Genomic DNA, 8,964 nt, shown 5'->3' with positions numbered 1-8,964 from the left:
CCAATGGTTAGGACTTGTTGCTCTCACTGCCAGGGGCCCGGGTTTGATCCCTGGTTGGGGAACTAAGATCCCACATGCCGCACAATGAGGCCAAACAAACAGAACAGAATAAAACAAAACAAAACAAAAACAGGAGGCAGAAAGACAGGGTAGGCTGGTCCTGTGCCCACTGAGACAGAATGAGTCCTCTCTCCCTGACTTTTTCCAGGACACTCAGATTTGTCCAACTCTTCCTACCATACAGAATCCCTTTCCTGCTACTATCTCAATGAACCTTGCCTCCTGTGGGTTACTTGGCTTTTTAAAAACTAATTTGTAGGTAATCTTTGTATATTATAGATACTATTCCTCTTTTTATTTACATTGTTGACATGTTTTCCAATTGTCACTTTTAACTTCATATGAGGTATTTTTTGCTTCATGTAAGGATTTAACTTTTATGTAATCAAATCTGGAAATCCATTTCCTTGTGTACATCAGGACTGTGAGGCTGGCTGAACTGGTGGTTTTCATGAGCTGACAGGAAGGAGGCCTGCTGGGATGAGGAAACCGTGCTACAGAAAGGCCAGCTCACCAGCCTGTGACACAGGCAAATGTCCAGAGGCCTAGACCAAACCTCCCTTCCACTCGTCTCCCCAGGAGGTGCAGCCATTTTCAGGGCCTGGGACGCGGAGTTCTTCCTGAATCCTACCAATAATACTTCTGGAGCGATGAATGACTGACAGTTCTGTCTGGGGAAGGCTGAGGGGTCCCTGAAGGTCATCTCCTGGCCTTGGGAGTGGGCGTGCAGGGCAACAGTGGAGCCAAGTGGAGGCCACCGAGGGCGGGGAGGCAGAGGAGGTGGGGTGGGTTTCAGTGCTGCAGCTAACTGGCTGTGTGGCCTTGGAGCAGCCCCTGCCCCTCTCTGGGCTCAGCTTCCTCTTCTGTCCAAGAAGGGGGTTGACCACCATGGTCTCAAGGTTTCCTTTCACTGCAGGTATTCCACCACTGTTTCTCCATGTACCCCTCCCTTGAAAGAGCCTCACTGTGGGAGCTGCCTCATCCTGCCCCTGCTCAGACTTCTCATCTTGGGCAGGAGGGGGCCTTTGTGTGAGGATGTCTAGGAGTATCCATAGCCCTAGAAGTTTGCTCCTGGCCCAAGATGTGACTTCCCTGGTGCCTGGCTTCAGCCCTGGAGGTACAGAATGGAGGCAGGTCCCACAGGGCTCCCATTGGGCATCCCTTCCCCCCACCTATCAAACCTATTAACACGAACGCACACTGAATATAATTTACTCTATGAGGTACGTGGCAATTGGCTTATAGGCACCAGTTCCGTTCTGTAGATATCTAGTTAAACATTTGTTCGTTTGGATGTTGCAGTTTTCTTTTAAAAAGCAACACTTTTGTTTTCATGCCCCTTATATTTTTGTAGCCACAGAAAAGCTGATAAGCTGAACCCTGTGCCTGTTGCCAGGCTGGAGACCCCTAGCCCTGTGCTTGCTCCCAACCCCCAGCCCCCCAGCACCCCAGCACCCCAGCCTCCCAGCCTGGCCCAGGCCCCCTCCATCTCTCCTCAGGACCTCCTCAGTCTTCTGCAGTTCTCCCTGCTTCCAGTTTCTGTCTCTTCAACTCGCCCTCTCAACACAGCCAAAGTGATCTTAATTTCTTTTCTTTTTGAAAAATATTTATTTATTTGGCTGCACTGGGTCTTAGTTTTGGCATGCGGGCTCTTTTAGTTGCAGTATGTGGGATCTAGTTCCCTGACCAGGGGTCAAACCCGGGCCCCCTGCATTGCCAGCACAAGTCTTAACCACTGGGCCACCAGGGAAGTCCCTCTTTTTCTTTTTTAAATTATAAATACAGTTTTCAATTTAATAATTTTTGTTTAGTTTATTTTTCAGAAAGGTGATTCATTCACATGGCTCAAAATTCAATACGAACAAAATATACACAGTGAAGTTTTCCCTCCCACCCCTGTGCCCAGCCACCAGTCCTACCCCCAGAGGAAACTAATGTCTATCACTGTTGTATATCTTCTGGATAAATTCTGTGAATACTCAGGAGTGTATGTATACATATTCTTTATTTTTGCAGCCTCTTCTTTTTTTTTTTTTTTAACACAAATGATAGCAGGACACTTTTCTAAGTGCACCTCCAACTGGACCTTTGTGTGGCTTCCTAGTGTCCCGCATCGCAAAGCCCAAACTCTTTAGGCTGGGACTAAAGGCACTCCGCAACCAGCCCCTCTTCTGACCGCTCCCCAACATCCTTGCTCACCTCCAGGCCTGTGCACACCTCTGCCTCCGCTCGGAGCACCCTTACCCTGCTCCTGGCTCCTCCTACTGTTCTTCAGGGCTCAGCTTCCCTGGCTCTGCACGATGCTCTGGCAGTGTCCCTCCTGCCTATGTGCGCATTCAGCGCCCGCCACGGGCCACTGTCACTCTCTGCTTCCTTGTGAGTCTCCCCGGCAAGGCTGTGCGATGTTCCGGGACAAGAGCCTGTACCTTATTCATCTGGAATCCCCAGATCCGGGCCCGGTGCCTGGCACAAAGAGGGAGCTCCCTCCGCAAACGTCGCCCAGTGGGTTCGGAACGGGCTGACAGGCGGGGATCGCTTTGCTGCAGCGGCACCTCGTGGTAGACCTCGGAAGTGCAGCAGGAAGGGGACACTGGGGCTAGGGGCGGGGGTTTCCCTGGCTCCAGATGTCCCCAGGGGTCCGAGTCGGAGACGGTCTCCCGCCCATCCACCCTAGACCCCACCTTGCCCAACGGCGCCCAAGCTAGGCAGAGCCCAGTGGGCGGGTGACCCGCCTTTCCATCACCGGGACTGCCGTCGGCTAAGGAGATTTGCCTACCCCATGATCATTGCCTTTGGGCACTTAGGAGAGAGAGAGAGAGAGAGAGAGAGAGAGAGAGAGAGAAGGAGGGAGGGAGGTGTGTGTGTGTGTGTGTGTGTGTGTGTGTGTGTGTGTGTGTGTGTGTGTGTGTGTGTGTGTGTGTGTGATGCACTTGTGCGTTTCAGGGCATAGCTAGCATGTACCCTGAGCCGATACTTAACACCACTCCTCTTCTATAAGACCAAATTTTAGCAGTAACAATCATGAAATGAATAACAATAAATAAATGGCAGGCAGCCAAAATTTTCTTTTACTGAATTTTGTATATAAACTTATGCCATTTCAAAAACAAATAAAATTAAAAATACAATAATCATTATAGTACAAAAAGGGGGAAAATGGATACATACTTTTAAATTACATTATTTTTAAAAGGGGGGAATATAGATCTACATATTGGGCTATCTCAGTAATGAATACATTAGAATTAAATCAGAATAAAAGCCTAACAAGTTAAAAAGAAGTAACTTGAATTCTAAACAAACTGTTCAAATTCAGTAAAATATTTCCTGTATAATCTAAAATGTACACTTTCCTAACAAAACTATTATGGCCTCACAACTCACTCTCTAATTCACTGTTTTAAATGTTGAATACAAATAAAACTAAGCAATTCAAGTCCTGTTTCTACAATTTCACCATCACAGAGCTAGGGCTAGGCGACACAAACTGCACCTGAAAACACTCAGTTGATTCCAAACACCAGAACTGGATAAGGGGCCAACTGCATGGAGCTGGGAGTTATTGGGATTAACTTCCATGTAGAACACAGGGTTAATTAAAGGATAAGTAATAAAAAATGTGCTGACTTGAAGCCTACATATTTATTATTAAAGCCAACAGGTTAAGACACAAAAGGACACATGTTATATGATTCCACTTATATGAGAAACCTAGAATAGGTAATTCATAGAAACGGAAAGTAGAAAGAGGTTACCAGGGGCTGGGGAAGGGGGATTGGAAGTTATTGTTTAATGGGTGCAAGGTTTCTGATTGGGATGATGAAAAAGTTCTGGAAATAGTGGTGATGGTTATACAACATTGTGAATGCACTTAACGCCATGGAACTGTACGCTTAAAAATGGTTAAAATAGTCACAATAAAAAATAGAAAAAATGATTAATTTTATGTTATGTATATTTTACCACAATAAAAATCATCTGAAAAAAACCCAACAGGTTAGAATTAACAAAATAATTTGGGGAGGGGGGGAGGAATATCTTATCACTGATGTGGTTAAAGAATTGCCAGTGCAAGGGGGGGAAAAAGCAGACTGAAGGTGTGTTTTACTACGGTTTTCAAGTTCTCTAAAGACAAGGTACTTGCCTGCCCCCAGGCTGGATCCCTTGGGACAACTTTGGTGTGTTTATCTTCGTGGGTCCAAGGTGTGTTTGTCCCTCTTTTGTGTCTGAGTCTGAAGTGTTTGTCTTTGGGTTTCTAATGTGTGTGTGTGTGTCTCTCTTTGTTTATGTCTCTTTGTGTGTATATTTGTGTGCCTGTCTACAGTGAGATGATCAGGCACCCATCACAGTGCCTATGATGAGGACCCAACAACTGTTATCTGCTGTGTGCTTGTTTGTGGGTTCTCGTCTTTGTGTCTCCATGGTTCTGTTGGTGGTGGGGTTTTGGTGTCTCTGTGCACATGTTTCTGTGTGTGTGTACGGTGTGTGTGGTAGGCACATGGTGACTGTCTCCATCTCTGCTCCTCCTCTTTGGCCTGTGTGTGGGGTGCCACAGTGGATGGGCTCATAGGGAGGGCTGCTGCTGCCCCCAATTTTCTGGCTTAGGGTTCCCCCAGAGCTGCACTGGTGGGAGAGGGCACCCCATAGCCTGGCTTTCCCAAAAGCCACACCAAAAAGTCTCTGACATTTTGCCTGAGACGGTCTTCCTAGTGACTCCCAGTCCTTCCAAAGTCCCAGCTAGCCCTGCACTTGCTCATCCACGGACTCCCAAATTGGGCAGTAAGGAGTGGACAGCAAACAACCCCGGCAGTGGGCAAGCCCTCTTGAGGTCACCTCGGTCCACCCCTTTCACAGAGCTAGGGGCATGAGTCCTTAGGGCAAGTGGCCCGGGAGCCACATGGGACTCCAATCCTGGGTCTGGAGACCTGATGCATGCCCCTCCCCTGGGCCCATCAGTCACCTCTCTGGGCCTGGGTTCCACTACCTTCAAAGTAGGCATATTAACTACAGTTGGAATCTCTCCCTCCTTCCAAACACAGCCCTAAGCAGGCTTCAATGCAAGCCCCTTTCAAGGCTAACAGGATGAGCCTTGTGAAAGGTCTTCAGAGCAGTTGATGAATAGGTAGGGGGTGGATGGGGGCCGGAGGCAGTGAGCCAGGCAGGCTGGGAATCCTGTAGCTTCAGAGTCAGGAGGGAGCGGACCCGACTCACAAAGGGTGGGGGGCACACTTCCCTTTCCAACTCTGAGGTTCCCAAGCGGGGGGGTAGCGGGAAGCCTCAGCTTCCTGAACAAAGGTCAGCCCCCCTTGCCGCTGATGCTCTTTTGGGAGCCTTGGCTTTGGCCAGCAGGGAAGAAAGGCTCCTTCTCTCTGGGTCATGGCAGGCCTGGCACGGGGCTGCCTGGGAAACAGAGTCCAGTGTCTGGCTCCAATGGGCATTCAGAAGCTCAGGGCCTGGCAGGCTCTGCCAGCTACCAGAAAAAAAGGGGCATTGTCCCTTCCTCACCGGAGCCAATGGGGCTTTCCTCCCCTGCTCTTGGGGGCCCAGTGGACTCCCTGATCCCAGGGTATGCTGGAACCCAGGGGTGCCCACCGTCAGGCACCAAGACCCAGTTCTGAGGGAAGAGGGCTTGGGGCATGGGCTGGGACTCCTTCTGGTTCTCATTCAAGTGCTCAAGTGTGGGGAGAAAGAGTTCTGGATTCAGAACCACCCTCTGAGTTACAAGATGGCCTGACTTGGGGCTGAGGGTGTGTGTGGGCACCAAGCAGCCGGGACACAGGGCCTCTCAGATGCTCCTGGGGTCCCAGTTCCCATCTGTGTGGTCTGGCACAGCTCTGAAATTCTCCCTACAGACTCCCAAGCTAGCAAGAAGCTACTGAAATCCTTCATGAATCCAGAGCTTTGAGAAGGGCAGCTCTACCTGCACTCCTGAGTTTAGGAAACCTGCTTGCAGATCAGGGAGATGCTGAAGCATCAACCGGACAGCTTGAGTGGATCCCGTGCCCACGGTGGAGACAGCTTTACTGGAAGCTCTGCCTTCGGGGAGTAAGCAAAGCTAATGAAGAATGACGCTTCTGTCCTTTCATCCACTAAAAAACAGGTGGCAGGACTTCCCTGGCGGTCCACTGGTTAAGTCTCCACGCTTCCAATGCAGGGGGTGCAGGTTTGATCCCTGGTCGGGGAACTAAGATCCCACAAGCTGCGCAGCGAGGCAAAACCAACCAACCAACCAACCAACCAACAAACAAAAGTAGGTGGCTAAAGGCAATGTGGACTGGACCCTGGAACAAAGGACATTAGTGGAAAAACTGGTGAAATCCAAATAAGTCTGGAGTTTAAATCATCGTATTGTAGAAATGTTAACTTCCTAGTTTTGACAAATGTACCATGGTTGTATAAGACGTTAATGTTTGGGGAATCTGGATGAAGGGTATACGGAACTCCGTACTACCTGCAATTTTTCTGTAAGTCTAAAGTTATTCCAAAATAAAAAAGTTACTTTAAAAAAGGCCAGGTGGATACTATAGAAGGAGCCCTTATTGCGCACCACTTTCACCCCAACATACAACGGTTGTTACTAAGATCGCTGGAAGCCTTAGTCTGAGCCCTACTTTTGGATACAACTTATTTAGAATTAATGATCATTCCGCATTCAAACAGGGCCTAAGAAATATAGTTGCCATTTATAGAGCATATCCCATGCATCGGGGCCTGATACCCATCACCTCATATAATGCACACCCCACCCTACAAGCGTAATTTCTGTACAATCACTGTTTAGAGATGGAAAAACTGTGGTTCAGTGGGTTATAAAGCCCGTTGAGATCACAGGGCCAGAGCTGCAGAGCCCAGACATGCTGACTCCCGTATCTGGACACTTCCGGAGTGCTTCCCATAGTCCCAGGTCCCCAGGATGAGATTCCTATCTGATAACTCAGTTGGCTAAGGACATGGCTCTTGTGATGTGATTCGCCAGTGGGGGGATGGCTCAGAAGAGGAGCTGCCCCCGGTTTGCAAACCAGCAGCCTCTCAGGGGGTCCACCTCTCATCAGAAGCTGAAGGCCTTTCTGAAGCCCACTCTCATCAGTCACCAGTTCCTGTTGCTGTCCTGGAAAGTAAGAAGGCAGCATTTTAGCTCCCCCCCTCGCTCCTGGTGGGGACTCTTCTCGTACTTTCCGGGCCCCTTGGCCAGTGTGTGTGTGTGTGTGTGTGTGTGTGTGTGTGTGTGTGTGTGTGTGTGTGTGTGTAGTGGGGGGGATTCCCTCAGCTTTCATTAAGTCTCAGCACAGCTGCCCAGGCTGTGGGTGACTGGGACCCAGCAGGCCCCCATGATGGGGCGGTGGAGTGGGAGGAGGACGCCTGGGTGGGCGGCAAGTGAGAGCTGGCTTCCTGGGGCCTCCCCGGGTGCTGAGCAGCGTGGCCACTTCCGAAGGCCCCTTTGTTTGCCCCTTTATCCAGAAGAGTGGCTGCGATTGTATGGGTACAAAGACCCTGCGGGCCCTGACTTCCCACCCCTGCCTGTGGCCCAGCAGAGACAGGGTTTCCCAGGCTCCCATGAGTCAGCCAGAGACTCAGACCTTCTACTTCTGGGTCCCAGACCTGTTCATTCATCTAGCCTGCATTGGCTCCCCTGCCCCCGGGGCCCGGCTATTCACACTGGCCACAATCTCCCTGTCCCTACTATGCTCACATCGGGACACACACAGCAAGCAGTTCCCGCGCTAAACGCTGGGGGAGACTCCAGGAAGATGCGGCTTGCTCCATTCACCTGCTGCAAAGTGTTTTTGGAAGGTTTGCTAACTTGCAGGCAGCTGAGGATGCACTGGGTGTGGGCCTCCCCAAGAGGCAGCTGGAAAGTGGGGTAGGGTGGGGAAGCGGGCCGGAGGCCTGTCTGTGGGGACTTGCACCCACCATGAGCACATGCATGGCTGCCCTGTGCCAGAGGAAGAACAGAGTAAAGAAAGGAAGAGGAAGGCAGGACATCTTGACCTCCGCCTCCCCTCCTCCTTTAAGCACTGGTATGCTGAACCCTGGCCTCACATAATGGTGCTCAGTGCTCCCAGTAGTACCCCTTCCTATAGACAACTAAGCCTGAGAGAAGGAAGTGATGATTTTCTCAAGGGCTCACAGCTCAAAAGTGAAATTTAAGGCCATGGGTCTCTGATCCTTAAGGCCATGCTTTTTACTACAATCCAGGAGAGAGAGCAGGAATGCCAAGCAGGGGGCAAACTACATGGCCATGGCCAAAGAGCCTGCTCTGGGGCTGGCTGCTTTGGCCCCGTCTGTCCAGATTACCCAGCCTCAGTGATCCCCTGGGAGTGGCCACCTTTACCTAGTGGGGAGGTTCTGGTCCTTCCAGGAAAGAGCCAGAAAACCCTTATACCCTGGTTTGATCTCTTGCCTCTCTGTCTGCCCCTCGCCTCCAAAGAAGAGCAGGGGTACTGCCCCGGGCGCATGAGCACACCCTGGGCGTGCTCGCAGGGGAAATAGTGGCTCGTCTATAGGCCAATGGCTCTCACCTGACCTGCTTTCCTCTAAATCAGGGGAGGCAGTGACTCAAGGTCTAGTGGTCTGTCCCTGGAATCCAGAAGGGCAGCCCCAGGGGCCAGACTCTGGAAATCAGCTCTCTAGGAAGAGCCCACCATGCCCCACCTCCCACAAGCCAGAAGTCCTTCAGGCATCCGGGTAGCTAGCTCATTCCTGGCCTCCTCTGCACAGACGGGAGCAGCCCAGCTGAAACTTCCTTCTCATTCCTCCTCCTCTTCTTCTCCTCCCTCCCTCCCTCTCTCCTCCCCCTCCCCCCTCCTTCCTCTGCCCTCCCTTCTACTCTCCCATCTTTCTTTCCTTCTCCCTGCTTCTCATCTCTTTCTTCCTCTCTCTTTCCTTTCCCTCTTCCTCAACCCC

This window comes from Balaenoptera musculus, chromosome 2 (assembly GCF_009873245.2).
Source record: "Balaenoptera musculus isolate JJ_BM4_2016_0621 chromosome 2, mBalMus1.pri.v3, whole genome shotgun sequence".
NCBI lineage: Eukaryota > Metazoa > Chordata > Mammalia > Artiodactyla > Balaenopteridae > Balaenoptera > Balaenoptera musculus.
This window is presented reverse-complemented; position numbering follows the sequence as displayed.